Source organism: Caretta caretta, chromosome 3, assembly GCF_965140235.1.
Source record: "Caretta caretta isolate rCarCar2 chromosome 3, rCarCar1.hap1, whole genome shotgun sequence".
Lineage (NCBI taxonomy): Eukaryota > Metazoa > Chordata > Testudines > Cheloniidae > Caretta > Caretta caretta.
The window spans coordinates 89,117,354-89,138,160 of NC_134208.1; positions in this window are offsets into that span (position 1 = coordinate 89,117,354).

Sequence of the window (20,807 nt, forward strand, 5' to 3'; positions counted from 1 at the left end):
TGAATGATTCAAACTTATCTGGATTTTTTACAGGTAATTACACACAGATGAGAATTGATGACTGCTGGGATTTTCTGCTTTTGCAAATTACACTTAATAATATATTGGTATGCACTGAAGCAACATTATACTTACTGCTGTAATCTTCCTGTATGTAATATGATGTATAAAGACATGTCCTTAGATTTCCTGAAACTTAATTCTGATAAGACAAATTTATGTTGATTGTTTCTTTTTATCCTCCAAGGAGTCATTTTCTATTTTGGTGGTTTAATTGCTAAATCCACCACTGTAAAATAGTTAAGAAGCTTTTATTCACTTTTCCTGGATTTAAAAACCATGTCAAGTGCCACACTAGCTTTTTTAGTCTTAAGTTATATATGAATAATTTGTCAGCATCATAGATGTGTGTTGCAATTTAAAGTTAGGGCAAATAATGTAATGACAGTTTTAGAGTTTTCTGCTAGTTTTGTAGGTACAAGACAGTCTGACTGGTTTGCAAATGTCTCAGATTCAATTACAGAGATCCCATAGAGATGGAAAAGACATCTGAGTTCATCCAATCCAACTTTTTCCAAAGTAGTAATACACCTTTTATTATACTTTATAGGGACAGCCACCAAGGAATCCGTTATGCCTCTCTCTTCCCAAGCTGCCTGGCTCCCATACAAGTTAGAGCTGCAAGGAGCAGCTCTAATTTATATTACAGAGGTAAGGTCTATCAGTGACTTTACAGCAGTGGGAGGATCAGGTGTAGCAAAGTTCTGCTTTGTCCCACCTCACCTCACTGGAATGCCCACTCAATCCCACATGCTGAGTATGAGTGGGGTAGTTGATGCAAGAGGTGGCAGAGCTGTCTCCACCAGCACTTCCCTGTGTACAGGGAATTAACCATTGGCTATGTGTCTGTGTTAAATCCATTTTCCCACTGTGACAGAATCTGACCAATAGTGTTTTGCCTGATGTAATTTTAAACACCCTGAATAATCATGTTTCCACCACTACTCCTTGGAGGCTATTCAACAGCTTAATCACTCACACTCTCAGGAAGTCAAAACTTTCTAATATCCATCCTATATTTTCGCTTTCTTAATTTTATTTCATTACTCCAGGTTCTAGCTCATTGTATCAGGCTAAAAAACCTCTCCCTCCTTTTGTTTACACATCTCAAGTATTTTTAGACTGTTATCATGGCCCTATTAGTCAGGTCCATCAGCACAAGGAGAAGGTGGGAGAGACTGGCTCCATGTCTCTTCCGTCAGTTGCCTGAGCCAATACTAATGCCTACTGAGCACTAAAGATGCTGTAAGAAAAGGAGTACTTTTTTCAATGAATGCATCCGATGAAGTGAGCTGTAGCTCACAAAAGCTTATGCTCAATAAATTTGTTAGTCTCTAAGGTGCCACAAATACTCCTTTTCTTTTTGCAAATACAGACTAACACGGTTGCTACTCTGAAAACTAAAGATGCTATGTGATTTGCTGAAGTGATTTTCTCACACTCTGAAAGCCCTCTCTCTGCAATTGCCTGCCCAAGCTTCCAGGTACCTTCATAGAATCAGAGAGGATTAGGGTTGGAAGAGACCTCAGGAGGTCATCTAGTCCAGCTCCCTGCTCAAAGCAGGACCAACCCCAACTAAATCATCCCAGCCAGGAAGATTTGTCAAGCTGGGCCTTAAAAACCTCTAAAGATGGAGATTCCACCACCCCACTGGGTAACCCATTCCAGTGCTTCGCCACCCTCCTAATGAAATAGTTTTTCCTAATATCCAACCTAGACCTCTCCCACTGCAACTTGAGACCATTGCTCCTTTTTGTCATCTGCTACCACTGAGAACAGCCTAGCTCCATCCTGTTTGTAAAACCTCTTCATTAGTTGAAGGCTGCTATCAAGTCCCTCCTCGCTCTTCTGTTCTGCAGACTAAATAAGCCCAGTTCCCTCTGCCTCTCCTCATAAGTTATGTGCCCCAGCCTCCTAATCATTTTTGTTGCCCTCTGCTGGACTCTTTCCAATTTGTCCACAACCTTTCTGTAGCAGGGGGCCCAAAACTGGATGCAGTACTACAGATGTGGCCTCACCTGTGCCAATAGAGGGGAATAGTCACTTCCCTCAATGTGCTGGCAATGCTCCTACTAATGCAGCCCAATATGCCGTTAGCCTTCTTGGCAACAAGAGCATGCTGTTGACTCATATCCAGCTTCTCATCCACTCTAATCCGCAGGTCTTTTTTCTTCAGAACTGCCGCTTGGTCTGTCGGTTCCCAGCCTGTAGCAGAGCCTGGGATTCTTCTGTGCTAGGTGCAGGACTCTGCACTTGTCCTTGTTGAACCTCATCAGATTTCTTTTGGCCCAATCTTCTAATTTGTCTAGGTCACTCTGGACCCTATCCCTATCCTCCAGCTTATCTACCTCTCTCCACAGCTTAGTGTCATCCACAAAATTGCTGAGGGTGCAATCCACCTCATCATCCATTTCATTAATGAAGATGTTGAACAAAACTGGCCCCAGGACCGACCCCTGGGTCACTCTGCTTGATACTGGCCACCAACTAGACATTGAGCCATTGATCACTACCCATTGAGCCAGACAATCTATCCAGCTTTCTATCACCTTATAGTTCATCCAGTCCATACTTTTTTAACTTGTTGGCAAGAATACTGTGGGAGACTCTATCAAAAGCTTTGCTAAAGTCAAGGTTCCACCACTTTCCCCATATCCACAGAGCCAGTTATCTCATCATAGAAGGCAATCAGGTTGGTCAGGCATGACTTGCCCTTGGTGAATCCATGTTGACTGTTCCTGATCACCTTCCTCTCCTCCAAGTGCTTCAAAATGGATTCCTTGAGGACCTGCACCTTGGTTTTTCTGGGGACTGAAGTGAGGCTGATCGGCCTATAATTCCCCGGATTCTCCTTCTTCCATTTTTTAAAGATGGGCACTATATTTGACTTTTTCCAATCATCTGGGACTTCCCCCGATCACCATGAGTTTTCAAAGATAATGGCCAATGGCTCTGCAATCACATCAGCCAACTCTCTCAGCACCCATGGATTCATTAGATCCGGCCCCATGGACTTGTGCATGTCCAGCTTTCCAAAAAAGTCCTTAACCTGTTCTTTCACCACTGAGGGCCACTTACCTCCTCCCCATACTGTGCAGCCCAGTGCAGCAGTCTAGGAGCTGACCTTGTCTATGAAGACGGAGACAAAAAAAGCATTGAATATCTCAGCTTTTTTCACACAATCTGTCACTAGGTTGCCTCCCCCATTCAGTAAGGGTCCCACATTTTCCCTGACTTTCTTCTTGTTGCTAACATACCTGCAGAAACCCTTTGTGTTACCCTTCACATCCCTTGCTAGCTGCAGCTCCAATTGTGCTTTGGCCTTCCTGATTACACCCCTGCATGCTCAAGCAACATTTTTATACTGCTCCCTAGTCATCTGTCCAAGTTTCCACTTATTTTGTAAGCTTCCTTTTTGTACTTTGCTTAGAAAGAAAAAATCAAATGCAGAACTACAAAATAGGGAATAAGTGGCTAGGTAGTAGTACTTATGAAGGGGGTCTAGGAGTTATAGTGGATCACAAATTGAATGTGAGTCAACAGAGTGATACAGTTGTAAAAAAAGGCTAATATTATTCTGGGATATATTAACAGAAGTATTGTATGTAAGACACAGGAGGTAACTGTGTACCTCTGCTTGGCACTGGTGAGGCATCACCTGGAATGCTGTCTTCAATTCTGGATGCCACAGTTTAGGAAGGATGTGGACAAATTTCAGAAATTTCTGAGGAGAGCAACAAAATAATAAAATTTAGAAAACCTGACCTATAAGGAAAAGTTTTAAAACCCTCACTAAAATTGGGCATGCTTATTCTTGAGAAATGAAGACTGAGGAAGGACCTTGTAACAGTCCTCAAACATGTTAAGGACTGTTATAAAGAGGGTGTTTATCAATTGTTCTCCATGTCAACTGAAGGTAGGACAAGAAGTAATGGACTTAATCTGCAGCAAGGGAGCTTTAGGTTAGTTATTAGGAAAAAAACTTTCTAACTTGAGGAGTAATTAAGCTCTGGAATAGGCTTCCAAGGGAGGCTGTGGAATCCCCAACATTGGAGGTTTTTAAAAATAGATTGGAAAAACACCAGTCACGGATGATCTAGGTTTACTTGGTTCATCCTGAGGGAAGGGGGCTGGACTTGATGACCTCTTGTGGTCCCTTCCAGTCCTACATTTCTATGATTCTCTGCTTATATTTTTGCAATGTGCTTATATCTGGTAATGTGTACATCTGTTGGGAAATACACAAGGGTATTTGGGGCTGTTTGGTTTTGGGATGAAGCATTTGCCAGTAGTTTAACAAAACATAAAGTGCTGTTGGCAAATTATTCTTATACACTATTCTAGATAAATACCTGGTAGAATTGCTACTTGTATATGCTGCATTTTAAGGCATATCAAAACAAAAATCTATTAAAAAGTTGCATACAGATAGACTTTTAGTGATAACTTTTCTGAATCTCTCCACTTAACCTTTTCTGTTGCCTTTCCATAGTTCACCAAAGCCTCCTCATTTTTGCTCAGCTACCTGTGGCCCTGTTCTTAGTTATCTCTTATAAGTAAAGATTAAAAGAGCTAAATACGTATAGCATGGTAAGTCATGTCTTCCAGCCTGCTGTTCATTTTCGTTCCTTCCTCTGATTATTCTCCATTTGATGTATTGTCATATTACATCCCCTTCCTCATTTATAATTGAACCTAATTTCTTGTTTACCCTGATACTTCTGAAAACTGCTTATTCCTCTTGCTAGTCATAACCTAGGACTTCTTAGCCCATTCAGAAAGATAAGGGGGCATAAAGTTCCCTGATGGTACCAGGAGGCAGGCGGGAGGGGGTTATGCATCTGGCATTTCCCACTATTTGGGGTACAGGAGAGAGAACAGCTTCCATAGTGGTTGTGTTCTCCCTCCAATGTAGGTAAGCAATAAATGTACTGTGATGGCACATCACAGCCACTATGCAGTGGTATGCCATACCCGTGCCTATCTCAAGCTGCCATCTTAATCTCCAGAATACCAGTTTTCATTATAAAAGTAAGTTTCCAGCTGTTATGGTTGCAAAGAAAACCCATACAGTGTGAACTGAGTGTAACTGATGTAAAAATACCTGTGTGACTCTGCAAAAAACTTAGTAACAATAGCGCCGAAAGGTGTGAACTCTCCCATTCGTCACAATGTTGTCTTAGCTCAGATGCCCAATGATTATAATGTCAATGTCAGCATTATTACCTGCCATTCCTGATGGAAGGAAGGAGAGAGATGGGCACAGATCTAACAATTTACTGTGAGCAACTTCTCATTTTGGTGGAACAAGTAGGTGGTATTTGAGAGATACTGCCACTTTTTCCCCCCACCAGTCATAAGGCAACACGCCCAAGGAGCCTAGCAGAGTCCATATTTAAGCCCTGCTGAAGGAGACCCAAATTACTGGGAATCATTCAGTCAAGGACCAGATACAATACTGTACCATATGACTGAGGTGATCAATATCAGAGGTGAAATATTTGCAATGAATAGTTTGCAAGCAATCCATAGGATGGAATATGTTCCTCTGAACTGTTCCTGAAATGACTTGCATAAATCAGAAAGTCTCTTTGCAGATAGCTCAAGCAGAAAAGAGAGCTAAATTTGTTGAATAAATTGTTTTCAGCCAATTGTTTACCAAGCTCTATTTAGAAGCCTCTTTATTTTGTGTTTGGCTGTATTGGTTACTCAATAGATATCTGGGTATTTAAAATATTGGTGAATTTATTTTCTGTCCTGACTGCTATAAAAGCTAGCCCAGAAATTTTTTATTCTTGAGCTTCTTAAGTTTCACGCTGTGTAGCAGATCCCCTTTGTTTCTTACAATTTCTTGTAGCCTGAATCAATGAATTATGTCACCACACTCTTCCCTGCAGAATTATAGCTTGTGAACATTCTAAATGCCTTTGGACTCACAGTTGCACCTTCCACTTTTTCTCTCCCTCTCAAACATAGATTATGCCCACCGCTGTGGATATTGTAGCTATGAGAAATATCTCCAGGAGTTTCAGATGATCTTTGGCAGTAGTGGATAACCTGCGACCCATGGGATGCATACGGCGCATCAAGGTAATCTGCTGGCAGGCCGCCAGACAGTTTGTTTACATTTGCACAGCTGCCTACAGCTCCCACAGCTCCTACAGTGGGAGCTGTGGGAAGCGGCAGCCAGCACGTCTCTGCAGCCCGTACCGCTTCCCACAGCTGTCATTGGCTGGGAATGGCGAACCGCAGCCACTGGAAGCTGTGGGTGGCCGGGCAAATGTAAACAAACTGTCTGGCAGCTCACCAGCAGATTACCCTGACGGGCCACATGTGGGTCACGGGTTGCTCACCACTGGCTTAGCACCTCAGTATGTATATATACACAGACTGAGCAAGCAAACTGGAGTCACTTCATATTACAAATTGGCCCTAAAGTGGAACAATAATTTTTTATGCCCTCAAATTTTGGAATACTTTGGGTCTGGATCTAACCTTCGTTGGTTGAGCTCAGACCTACTTTGCACACTTTCTGTATGTATCCAGCTAAGGGAGGTAGTGTAATGTGTTGTGAGAGGAGGAAACAGATAGTACCGGGATGAAAATGAGATACACAGAAAGACTTAAGCACCACTTAATCACTTGATGGTATCCCTATTAAACAGAATTATCATCCCCATTAAACAGCAGTATGGCCATGATGTACCATTAGGCTTAGATGTTTCCCAGAGAAGCAATTTCACTTAAACAGATTTCCCTGTTAAGTGCATTCTGATTCAGTGGTGTGTACTATATTTCATTGTTTTCCCATGCACCCATTTTAGGACATTTTTATCCCTCATTTTCTATCACAGGCTAATGTACTCTGGACCTGCTCAGTTTCACCCCTTGCTACCAAACACACCAAATTAAAGTACTGCAGCTGATCCCAGTTTTTGCCACATTGCATTGACTTTCATATTAACTATATTTAAAATTCTGACGTGTAGAATCACTTGTATTTCAGGATGATATATTCATTTTAATTAGAGCATAATGTGCCAGCCAGAGGATATGGACATATTGTGACAAGTTTAAAAAAAGATGTAAAATATAAATGAGAGTGACAGTCAGTTTTATTTTTACACATTTTGGAGTCACAATATGAAAATAATGCTATAGCTAAAATGACAACATTCCTCCTCCTGTAGAGGTTTGTGCTTCAGAGTTCAGGGAGAGGCCGCAGTTCTGAAAACACAACACAGCAATGAATCTTCCCATTTTTATTTATTGAAAGAGCAGTTTTATTACAAAGGTGTTAGATGTGAAAATACAGCCAGATGCATTTAATGTTGTCGTTAATTCTGGATTCGGTATTTAACAGTTAGCATAGCTCTGAATTAATAAAAAAACGAAAACAAAACCCTAAATCTAATGAAACTTGTCAATCAAATTCAGCCGTGTGAATATTAATCTGTCCTGATGCCAAGTTAAAAATGGAACAAAGTTCTTTTAGGAAATTATTACACAATATTGAAATTAAAATGAAAAGCCCAGTGTATGCAGTCTGTTTACTGATCAGTTAAGTGAGGTAGATGTAATGATGGATAAAAATAGCTACTGTGTATTATTTACCTGAAATATCTTTTTCATTTATAAGAATAAACAAGAAATAGTGTGAGACTCAATGGTGGCTAATTTTTATAGGCAAAGCCATTTTCTTTCTACCTATAGGAAGAACTGCCTTGTATAACTATCTTTAAAAATGTTTTCCGTTTCACGAAAAAATTATGAACCAACAGATTAGATAAGAATTTGTCAAAACCTGTCATATTCTTGAATCAAACTTGAATCAAACTTGAAACTTGGTGCAATTTCTCAAATGTTTTCACGCAGAAGACCTGAAAATGTCAAATGTGTCAGTAGAATCCTTGCAATAATTCCTTGGGATGCAAGATGTTGACACAGAAATATTGAGTAAGTAATCTGATCTCTTCAACTTTGGAAGTATCCTAGTGGAAATGTAACCATCTGTATTTTTTTTAAAATATCTGTATAAGCAAGTCTCCTTTTACCCTTTATTGGAGGTTGCTTTATCAATAAGACTGTAAGTTTGTCATGGCTCTGACTTCCACCACCAAAACAGTGATATTCAGGGTTTATTATTTTTCATAACTTTGTAAAAATAGCCACTCTCTCCTAAGCAAATACCCTCCAAGAATTCCCACAATTTGTCTATATATACATCTAATATAGTGGCGTATGAGGATTTTGATGGTTTTAAATTATTAGGTAAATAAACTCAAATGGTTTAGAACAATTTAATTGAAAAATGGAGGATATTTGACTCTTTCTTATAATTTTCATTACAGATAACTTATTTAAATATAGTATTGTGCTATGATTGAAAACTAAAAATATGACCTCCCCATCGCCATGAGAAAATCAAGACTTTTTGCATAATGACTAGCTGTATTGTAGTACCAAAATATGCTATCTGGCACAGATCTCCAATAAGCCTGGAGTCATGGAATGTCATTGTGGTACTTGACGAGGAAAAGTACTGCAGTCATTGCAATACAACACTTCTTCAAAAGGAAGAAGAACATGGATCAGTTTAACAATCTGCAATCATACCTGAAAACTCTGTTCCTGTGTAATCTAACAAAGCCTGGGAATGTTGCAGAGGAAATGCATTCAACTTTGAAAGCTAAAGGCAAGAGGTAGAAGAGCGATCCTTTCACTTTTCTAGTGTTAAACTGCTACTCTGACAAATCAGGATGGTGCTTTCATATGAGATTGTCTACTGCATGTATGAGGAAGCATGAATAGTCTTCTTGGAGGGACCATGTCAGAAAAAACTCTCATATGAGTTTTTGTTAAAGATAAAACAATAAAAGTGCAGTGATTTCTCATAGATACAGACTGGTATCTTTCAGATTCATTGCCTTGGGTTTAGATATACATTAATGGACCAGTTATGCCACTTGTTACATGAGTAATTCCATTCATTTCAATGACACTATTTGAAGAGCAGAAAGCTACATACATGATTTACCGTGGCAGAAGTAAGCACTTTGATTCATTTTTGTCAGGGAAAATCAGACCAGGAGCAAACAGGAGGGCAGGCTATAAAAAAACCAAGCAAACCCAAATGCATGTTTTTGTTTTTTGTTTTGTTCATTTTGCAGGGCAATGCTCCATTATGTTACCTAGGGATGTGGTGGATTCTGGTAGGTTCTGCATCACTTGATGTATTAAAATCAAGACTTGAATAGCTCAAACAAATATTGTGGACTTAATTCAGATATGACTGGGTGAGGTTCTTTGATCTCTCTTATGTAGGAGGCCAGCTTAGATGATCACAATGATTCCTTCTGGCCTTAAAAACGATGAATCTGTATTGACTGCCCTTACTGCTGTATTAAAAATACCTACTACCCTAAGGTAAATCAGAGATTCGTGTTCTTTGTTATCTATATGCCAACTGCTGAATTTCTAGACAGATATTCATTTAAAATGCCACAATTTTATTCCTTACCTAGCAGTATTGTTGGGGACACTGGGCATGGCCACTAGGTAACTCGAGGGGATGGAAAACCACAAGTGTCAATAAAGCCTCCTTGCACTAGCCCCAAGTGTCCTTGGCCCCTCCACCTGAAGGCACTCACAGCAGCTATGCGTACTAGGCCCAAGTGTCCTTGGCCCCCCCGCCTGGAGGCACTCACAGCAGTTATGCTAAGGATGTGCAACAATATGTTGCAGAGTCAGACTACCTGAAACTAAACAAGGCCAAACAGGGCAAATATGAAAGAACAATGCTGAATAAAGCAGCTTTATGTATAGTTTAACAAATAAAACAAAGAACAAGGAAACTAGCTGGTAACTGGATTGGCTGGCTATATGGATACTTAGGGCAGCTTGCTATTGGATAAGTATGCTAAAGAAAGGATGTATAAAAGCCTGTGTAACTTCCTGCTTTCTGTGCAGGATTTGAGATTCTAATCTCCCGGTACCTTCTTTGAAGCTTCAAATAAACTTTTCTGCTTTTCCACCCCGTTGTAATTATTAAGTAAAGCACACCGGGTAGTAAACCCCTGCTGTTGTTTCGCCTCTCGGCACTGGGTGCCGGAAACAGCTTTTGGCGTCCCTGGGTGGGCGACGAGGCTGCTATTTAGCCTTGCCCGGACCCCTCCTGGAGGTTGAAGATTGCGGCAAGAACCGACTCCCAGCGCGCACCGGTGAGTTAATCAGGGGCCTCAGAGGAGACGCGATTTGATCAACCCTGGAGGGCACAACAGTGCAACGCACTCATATAGTGGAGAAGCAGCTTTGGGCGACGGTGAGGAACCGGTCCCTTGGACATAGGGGAGGAGCAGCTGCAGGTGACGGTGAGGAACCGGTCCCTTGGATAAGGTAGGAACCTTTTGAAATCCGGATTGTATGCTCTGTTGAAACCTGGGGATGCACAGAGTTACCCTGTAGGTATGGGACAGGGACAGAGCTCGGGGTTAGGGCATGGTCTACGCCCCTAGGATGCATTCTAGCAAACTGGAAGGTATTTGGTGCGGATCCGATGACTAAGAGCCAATTAAAACAATTCTGTACAGTTGACTGGCCTCAATATCAACTAGAGGACCAGGAGTGGTGGCCACCAGGAGGGTCAATTAATTACAACACAATCCTCCAATTAGTTTTGTTTTGTCAGTGAATGGGTAAATGGAATAAACATTTGTATGCACAAGTGTGTATGGCTTTAAGAAATAGAACAGAGTTGTAATTCTGCAGAGCTGTAATTTAACTTTGACTGGTTCGGTAGTAGCTAATGTTAGTCCCCAGACCCCCACCCCCACTGTAATGGCAGAGCCGGTGTCCCCTTCGGCCCCCACACCCCCACCTTGTAAGGGTAGGATGCCTCGGGTTACAGAGATTGCCCCCTCGGTGGGACTCTATCCTTTGATTACCGAGACTGTTGTGGCTCGCCCAGGGGCAGACGGACATCAGGCTACCACTATGCAAGTTTACACCCATGTGCCAGTCAATCGAATAGACTTAGCAACTTTTAAAACACAGGCTGGGGAATTCTCAAGGAACCCAAGCCGGTTTATTTCAGTCTTTGAGGGGTGCCTCAGTAGTCACAAGCCGGATTGGGACGACTGTAATATCCTCCTAAGAACCTTGTTGTCTGAGGTAGAGTGGAATCAGGTTACAGCTAAGGCAAGGGGAGCGCCAGCTTTCAAGCAATGAAAGGAAGCTATCTGTCAAGTCCCTACCCCAAGCACTCGTAAATGGCTCAGAGCTTTTCTGAGTATGGCAGGCTTTTGCAGGATCTGGATCCCAGAGTTTGGATTGAGGGCTAAACCCCTGTACAACTGTGTAAAAGGAGCAGATCATGACCCCTTCTATTGGACCCCAGAGGCTGACAGGGCATGTAAAATCTTAAAAAGGAAGTTGATGAAAGCCCTGGCTCTGGGCCTGCCGGATCTCTCTAAGCCGTTTCAGTTGTATGTACATGAACGAAAGGGGGTGGCCCTAGGAGTGCTCACACAGCTGTTAGAAGCATGGAGACATTCCGTGGCTTATTTTTCTAAGCAACTGGATCAGGTTGAAAAGGGTTGGCCGGCATGTTTACGGGTGGTCGCAGCTACTGCCCTAGTGCTTAAGAAAGCCGAGAAGCTAACATTGGGAGGGGTTATGCAAATCTACACTCCCCATATGGTCCGAGCCTTATTGGATGCAAAGGGAGGGCTTTAGCTCACCCAGGCTCGGATTGCTCGGTATCAGGCTAAGCTGTTAGAGAACTCTAAAGTCACCTTACAGCCTTGCTCCTCCCTTAACCCAGCCACCCTCTTGCCAGAAACAGAGGAACAGAAACATGACTGTTTAGAGATCATAAATGCCCAGTACTCCAGCCGTCCGGATTTAAAGAATGTATCCCTCCCAAATGCAAATTATAAGTGGTACACTGATGGTAGCAGTACTGTAATAAATGGGCAAAGGAGAGCGGGTTATGCTGTTGTGACCCTCCATGACACTGTGGAAGCTGAAGGTTTGCCTGCTGGGACCTCTGCCCAGCTTGCCGAACTAATAGCCCTGACCCATGCACTTAAGCTGTCAAAAGGAAAGCGGGTCAACATTTTTACTGATTCAAAGTATGCTTTTGGTGTGCTTCATGCTCATGCTGGCCTATGGAAGCAAAGGGGAATGCTGACAGCCCAAGGCTCCCCAGTCAAGTACGGGCCCCAAATCCTCCAGCTCCTAGATGCCATACAACTTCCCTTGGAAGTGGCGGTGGTACACTGTAAAGCCCATCAAAGGGAAGATCAAAATGTGGCCAAAGGTAACGCCCGGGCAAATAAAGAACCTAAGCATGCTGCCACCCTGCCATCCCCTCAGACTGAGAACGCCCATATGCATGCCCTTATCCCATCAGTAGGGGAGCTTCCAACCCCTCTGGGGAGAAGAAACAGCTAACTAACAAACTTGGTCTCCAGAAAAAGAAGGGATGGCTCCATTCCGCGGAAGGGAAGGTCCTCCTACCAAAGGGCCTGATCTGGCCGGTGCTGCAAAACTACATCAAACCACTCATGCTGGCCGGAAAGCACTTATCCAACTAATGGAAAAGTACTTTATCACTTCCGGACTCCGACCCCTGGCTGCCCAGGTACAAGTGGACTGCTTAGTCTGCCAAAAAAATAATCCCCAACCGGGACATCCTGTGCCACCAGCTGCCCTAAAACCCACTCTGGGCCCCAGACAAGTGTGGCAAATAGACTTTACTAAGTTTCCCCGGACCCAAGCGTTCAAATATCTCCTTGTCACAGTAAATCGGTTCAGCAGATGGCCAAAAGCCTTCCCATGCCGTAATTGCACTGCAAAAACAGTGGCCCTCAAGTTTGTTAAGAAGATCATTCCTCATTTTGAACTCCCCCTGTGAATGGAATCTAACAACAAAACACACTTCACGTCAAAAATTATTCAAAGCATCTCACATGCCTTACAAATCCCCTGAAAACTCCATATGCCCTGGAGACCACAAGCCAGTGGTGTAGTGGAGCATACCAATCAGACCCTTAAACAGCATCTCTCAAAAGTGTGCCAAGAAGCCTCACTGCAATGGCCTGATGCTTTGCCCCTCGTCCTACTCCATATCCGCTTTCTCCCAAAGGGTAAATTAGGGCTTAGTCCCTTTAAAATTATGTTTGGAAGGGCATGGCCTATAAATGGCACCCCGGTTCTGTCAGGGGAATGGAAGCTGGGTAATGTTTTTTTGTCACAGTATATGTGTTCCCTGTCTGCTGTTCTCTTGTTGCTTCACATGTATACCAAGGATTCCCAGCCTCTCCCCTTGGACTCTCCCGTCCACTCCTTACAGCCTGGTGACTCTGTGCTTGTTCGTACCTGAAAAAACAAGCCTCTCCAGGAAAAGTGGAAAGGACCTATACCGTCCTTCTGATCTCCCATACAGCGGCAAAAATCAAGGAACACAAGAACTGGATCCATCACTCTTGTCTGAAGGCAGTACCCGCCCCCTCGTCAGAAGAACAATGGACTGTCCAACCTGCTGACTCCTCATCTAGTGATGATCTCGGCTAAAGCTACTGTTTAAAAGACACAAATAGCGGGCACCTTAATGCTAAAATGAGCCCACAGAGGTACTGAAGACCCTGGGTTGGAAAAACTCTGGTAATAATGAATTGGGTAACACTGTTATTCTCTGTATTGGTATTTCCAAACTGTGCATATCGGGAGCATAACTCCTTTGTTTCGCTTGCACACCATGTTGCTACTTTAACAAACCAAACTGATTGCTGGGTATGTGCTCCAACTCCACTGTCCCCAAAACGGAAATGACCCTTGACATGCTGCCCCTGACCCTAGCAAAATTAGCCACCACCAAAGAGCAGGAAAGAAGGAACTCCCCGTTCTGGAACAAGACTTCTTTACAGCAAGCCACCTATCAGGACCAGAAGTATTCAGTTGCAGTACTCACTAAGGAAGTATTATGTTTTACCCGAAACCAATCTAATCACTATGGGTGTCCTGTGGGAAACCGCTCCTGTGTTATTACACAGTGGGCTGATGGGTCTTGAATAAAGACCAAAAGGGGAGGCCAGCAGTGTGGGTGTAATGGTTCCTCCCCTTTTAGGGAAACTCTTACAAATAATCTTACCACAAAAAAAAGGTTTGGAAATATAACTTGCCGTCCAGTTAATATCTCCAATGTAGCAAGCCAATGGTGGGTTTGCAGTGGTCCCTATGGCAAGTGTAATTTGAATGGCACAATTAGAAACGCCCCCACTTGTACCCAATCAGGAGGATAAGATGCCCCCTTAGGGGCATATGAACTGTTTGAAAAAGCAGCCAAAGGAGCCTTAAATATCCCAGGAATCCCCATAAAAAACAGTCCTTACTGGGCCCTACAGAGTCACTATTTTGTATGTGGCCGAAAGGCTTACAAGGTGCTGCCAGCCAACTGAACAGGTAGCTGTTATATAGCTCATGAAGTTCCTCATCTGTCCATAACTGCCACACTGCCCAAAAGAACAATTAAAAATGCCCGAAATACCTCTGTTAAGTCACAAAAAAAGACCCTGCAGCAACTAACTACGGCATTAAAGGGCAATATAAAAAATTCCCTCACAACCAAGAAGCTTGTAGGGTGCTCTGTACTGGGAATAGCGCCACTGTTTTCCGGGCCAGCCATGGCATGCATAGGCTGCCATACTGAAAGGCTGCAAATGGTACTTAAAAAGTTGCCTTAAAGTTAAAGGACTCGGTTAGTGATTTAGGGTCAGCAGTAAAAACATTAAATAAAAAAGTACAGCAGCTCAGGACGTTTTCCCTCCAAAACAGGCTGGCTTTGGACTATCTCTTGGCATCCCAAAGAGGGGTTTGTGCCCTCGTCGGGCCCCAATGTTGTGTATATATAAATAATAGCAGTTATAAAATCTATGAAAAGGTGGTACCGGCTGAGGCCCATGCCCGAGCTGGAGCACAGGTTGCCTATACTGCCCCAGAAAGCAATTGGTTGCAAGCCTTGTTTTCAGGCTGGGGTTTGTCGTTTTGGCTTGGTGGTTTATTTAGCCTGTTATTAAAACTTCTCTTTCCTGTATTGCTTGTATTAATGGTATTATGCTGTGCAGTATCATGTGTCAGGGCCCTTTTGCAAAAGTTAATAAGTCATTCTCTTCAGGGCTATCACAAAGTGCTTATGCAAAGTCCTATTGTACATAAATAAGTAGCCCAAGTAAGAAAACTCAGAGCCAAGACTGTTGAGTGTTCTCAAAGAAGGGAGTTGTTGGGGACACTGGGCATGGCCACTAGGTAACTCGGGGGGATGGAAAACCACAAGTGTCAATAAAGCCCCCTCGCACTAGGCCCAAGTGTCCTTGGTCCCCCTGCCTGAAGGCACTCGCTGCAGCTATGCGTACTAGGCCCAAGTGTCCTTGGCCCCCCCGCCTGGAGGCACTCGCAGCAGTTATGCTGAGGATCTGCAACAATATGTTGCAGAGTCAGACTGCCTGAAACTAAACAAGGCCAAACAGGGCAAATATGAAAGAACAATGCTGAATAAAGCAGCTTTATGTATAGTTTAACAAATAAAACAAAGAACAAGGAAACTAGCTGGTAACTGGATTGGCTGGCTATATGGATACTTAGGGCAGCTTGCTATTGGATAAGTATGCTAAAGAAAGGATGTATAAAAGCCTTTGTAACTTCTTGCTCTGTGTGCAGGATTTGAAAATTTAATCTCCTGTACCTTCTTTGAAGCTTCAAATAAATGTTTCTGCTTCTCCACCCCGTTGTAATTATTAAGTAAAGCACACCGGGTAATAAACCCCTGCTGTTGTTTTGCCTCTCGGCACTGGGTGCCGGCAACAGTATGGCAATTAACTAGTTTAAGGCTTTGTGGTTTTAAGTGGTGTTAAGTTCATATTTTGTAACATGGTGAGCCTACTAGGTAGTTCATGTAAAATGGATAATTGTGCAGACAGATAGCCACTATACATGTAATTACATTTTCAGGCAGCACTACTAAGGGTAGGACCCACCTAATGGTCTAACGCCCAAGCAAAGGAAAAAGGTAAGTAAGCAAGCTTAGAAAGTGAGGTTAAGGTTTGAAATTGCAGTGCATTTTCAGCATATGCTAATTAGGAGCAATATCTTGCTTTTAAAGTCAGATTCACTCCCATGCAGAGCTGGCTAAAAATTTTCAGCCAGCAACCCTGTTTGCCAAAAAACCAGATTTGAGTATGCAGATTCAGGTTGACTGAAACATTTTTGTTTCATGCAAATTCATGTAGATTTCCGCAAATTGTTTTGATGGGGGAGAAAAGGGGATTTTTATGTTTTTCTGTCAGAGAATTTTGGATTTTGTTATCACTAAAAACTAGGATGCCTGTTCATGAGACAAGCATGCTATCAGTTTGCCTCCTCAGCAAAGGATTCAGTGTGTCTCTTTGCATTTCAAGATATACCAATCAATCCTTTGTCTTTAGTCATAAATAGGACATTCCCCCTCCCTTCCCCGCACCCTGTTTGTTTCTTACTGTAGATTTTCTCTTATAGATTTATGAATTGCTCAGTCAGGTCCTGGCTCAGTATGCAAAAAGTCATATATTGTGAGGCATACAATACGCAAATGACCAGACAGGGAGATGTTTATCTGTTACCTCCTGTATAAAAGGAACATTCCTCCTGGTGACTTGCCTTAACTCTAGGGCCTTAATGTAATTTTCAGTATAGATATCAAACTTCTAATAATACTCATAGATACATTTCACAATGAGTATGACAACACAGTGAGCTACTGCCTCTCAGTAGAGACCTCACATGCCACCCTTTGGTGAACTATTATGCATAGATCTGACCCGGGGATCCTGCAAAAACTATATGCAGCTCCTGTGTCATTTGCCTGTTGGTACCAACAGGTCGCTGAGTCACAGAGCAGTTTGCTGTAAGGGAGGGTAACTTGAAGTTGTGGCTGGGGGCCCCATATACAATGAAATGGCTAATTTTCATTGTTTGCTATCTTTTGTGATATATCAAATTCAGACTTTAAAAAATCATATTCTGTTACTATTTAATTTACAATTTTTGCTATTTCATCATAGGGAAGTTGTAAGTAGGGATCACTATATAGTCACTTTTGTGTCTACGTCACATTACATATCTTGCATGTACCTTTACCATGGTACCATAAGCAGAGATCTGTTTCTGTAATGACTTAATGTCTTCACTCAGTTAACTCTTTGCAGCCAGATATAAAGCAGCATTTGTTTAGAGTAGCATACAATCAGAACTGGTCACTTATATTCACAGGCCACTTACACTGAAGATAGAAGGAAATCACAATTGCTGTAGTAATTGTAAAAAAAAAAAATCACAACAAATCAGTTAGTAGTTTCCTTGTGAAATCCTCACATTACTTTAGCCACATGAAAATGTGTCCCATATCAGAGGAAAGACAAGCGGAAGAAAAGACAAGAAGAAGTATATTAATATTGTCAGTAAGATGACATTTAAAATGTGTAGCATTTAGTCAACTTTGTTCATGTACTTTGTGTGTTATAGCAGCCACCCACCTCTTCAATTAGCTGCCAGCATGGTGGCTTAGCTCTGGGCATGGTTTTGTGTTTGATTTCTAGCACTGGCATAGAGATCAGACATTGCACTTCTATATACTTTCTCTTTCCAATTTCAGCAGGCCAGGCCAAAAAAAAGAAAAAAAAAATGTCGCCTCTTATCAGTATTTGGAAGATATGTGAGCTGCAGGAAGTAAAAGACAGAGTTTTGAAAGAACCTTAGGCTGCCTTGTTCTAATCAAGGACTTGAATGTTAGCAGTAGTCAGAGACTGCTATGGCACTTTGTTTGCAAAGCAATTTCTTCACTTCCCAAATTCATGAAGGAAAGAATTCTAGGCTCAGTTGTGTACTCTGGTTAAATGGTCCTGTGGGGAAATAAGGCCCCTCCTTTGTTACTATGCAGCCATTTTAGCTTTGTTAGCTGAATGTTAAAAGCTGCACACAGGAAGCCATTTAAAGTGTTTAACAACAATTACTTTATTCAGCCTCCTAATTTATGCCAGCAGATGGCATTCTTTCTAGTAACTATTTGCATATATACAGACATCTCTTTTCTAGAGCAGTGTCATAACATAGGGGAGCAGAGGATGGATGCCCAATAAAACCCTGGCCATCTCATGTACAAGAGGGCAGAGAGGGGAAAGAGAGAAGGTGGAGCCATAAATTCAAAATTGTTCAATTAATCTGTTGTACCAATACTAAAATACATGAGAGCAATTCTCATGTCAAAACTGGTGAATGTTCAGAGCCTGATTCTGCTATCCTTACTCATTCTTAGTAATACTTTCTTCTGTAGCTAATCCCATTTAAATCAGTGGGACTGAGATAATATTCAGCTGAATAAGGAGATCAGAATTCTGCCATTACAGAAGTTACTAAAGAAACAAAATAGTTATGGAGCGAGATGCTGAGTAACTGGCTAAAAGAGAAAACAGAGAATAGGAAGAAATGGTCAGTGGGGCATGAGGGAAGACATCCCTTAACAGAGCCACAACTCTTTTTCTCCTGCGAGTCCAGTTGAAAGCCCACTTGCCTCTGAGGCTGCAGGGGGCATTGGAAGAAATCACTTTGAACTAATCTTGAACCTTACAATGCTCTAAACTAACTAATCATGCAGGAAAACCTAGGTTTCACTGTAGACAGCCAAGTAAAAACTTCTCATTGTGCAGCAGCAGTTAAAAGGGAAGCAAAGAAAATGTGTTATAAATAAAATATTAAAATTTTATGTTGTATAAATCAATAGTATGCCTCTCCGCTGGAATAATGTGTTATGTTTTGTTCAGCATGTCTCAAAAAAAAAGTAGCAAAAATAAGTGTTCAGAGAGAAAAAGGATTTAGAGATATGGAAAGGTTTCTGTATGAAGAAAGACTGAAAAGACTCGGCTTGCTCAGGTCAGGACTGGTCTTCACCTTTAAAATTACATCAATCTAATTATATAGCTGGGGCTGTGAAAATTTTTGTGCCCTGTGTGATGTAGTTAGGTCAACCTAGCCTCAGTGAAGATGCAGTTAGCTTGACAGAAAAATTCTTCCATTGACCTACCACCTCTCGGAAAGTTGGATTGACAGTGACAGAAAAAAACCCTTTCCTCAATGTGGGAAGCATCTACTCTGCAGAGGTACAGCTGCAGTGTAGATGTACCCTTACATAGGGATGAGTGAAGGGGAACATGTTAGAGGTGTACAAAATAGAGAAGGAATGTCTATACAGCCTTTGCCATAATACAAGAACAAGGACACAGTCAATGAAATTGAAAGGCAGCAAAATTAAACATATGGTGGGTTTTAGTTGTAGGAATATTGGGCACAAATATTCTTACAACTAAAACCCACCATATGTTTATTTTTTTCAGTCCAAACACTTGAAGTGCCTTTAACAAATACTTTAAAAATACAGTAAACTGAAAAAGAAAGATCAACTTCAAAACATACAACATTACTAAATAACCAGGCAGCACAAATATAAATTAAATTCCTCATTTTCCCCTAAACATCACACCCTGATATATTTGCTTTTGTTTCTGTTAATGTTATTACATGTAATATCATATTTAAGTTAAATATTTTAAACTACTGTGAGACAGAGATTGATCCCTAATAACCATCTCTCTCCTGATGGGTGGGTGGAGGGCTCTCTCTCTCACACACACACACTCCCTCTGTCCCTCCCTTTTTTTATAAATACTTTCTTGGAATTACCTTCCTATTCAAATAGTATGAAAACTGTGTGTAGTCTAACAATGTGCTGTGTTCAGAAGGCAAATCTGGGCCTCTAGCATATTTACTCTTAAGTTCAAAGGCATTATTGAAAGACTTTTAGGATTTGAGATTAATAGATTCCTAGAAGCATAAAAATTCTTAAGCAAGGTATTTATGCTTTTTTTCTCTGTGCCTCATAATGCACTCTAAGAGTTTATATATTTTTTTAAAAATTGAAAGGATGCAGAACAAATCTCGAACTGCAATATGGAATAGTTCACATTGTCAGATCATGCTCCAGGTTGAAAATAAAGCTGGGCCTCATTTGTAAGAAGCAATTTAAATGAAAAGCCAACAAATTACTATGTTGAAATAGTAAGATTGAGATTGTAATAGTATATAAATTAGGAGTTTCTCCTTATTTTTTTCCTTAGCAACAAATAATTTACCAACTGATCTATTTCATCTTTGAAGTCCATCTAAAGTATTAATAAGAAACAAATCCATCTTCCTCATTGAAGGAAAAAATAAAGTAAAACAAAATCATTTTTATATTTTAAAGCCAGAATAGGCCATTATGTTAATCTAGTCTGAGTTTTGTATCACAGTCATAGAAATAAATTAAGATCTCAACTTTCCTAAGGAGTAAATGTACATTCAAATATTATGCTAATTAATAGAGAGAAGTCTAAGACTTTCTTTTTCACTCCAGAAACAAAGCAGGATTGCCCATGTTCTCCATTTCTCTTTGACTTCTCACTTGAGCCTTACACATGTATATTAACAATAATTGCAAAAATGAAACTGGTTAGAACTGAAAAGAATGATCACCCCATACTGCTAGATGACAGAGGATGTTCCTTCCCCCATCCCCCCTACCCCCCGGTATAAATAAATCCGGTTCCTCTAATCTTAAATATTCTTGAAGAGTATGGATTGATCTCTGGGTTTCAAGATTAATGGAAATAATCCTCTGCACA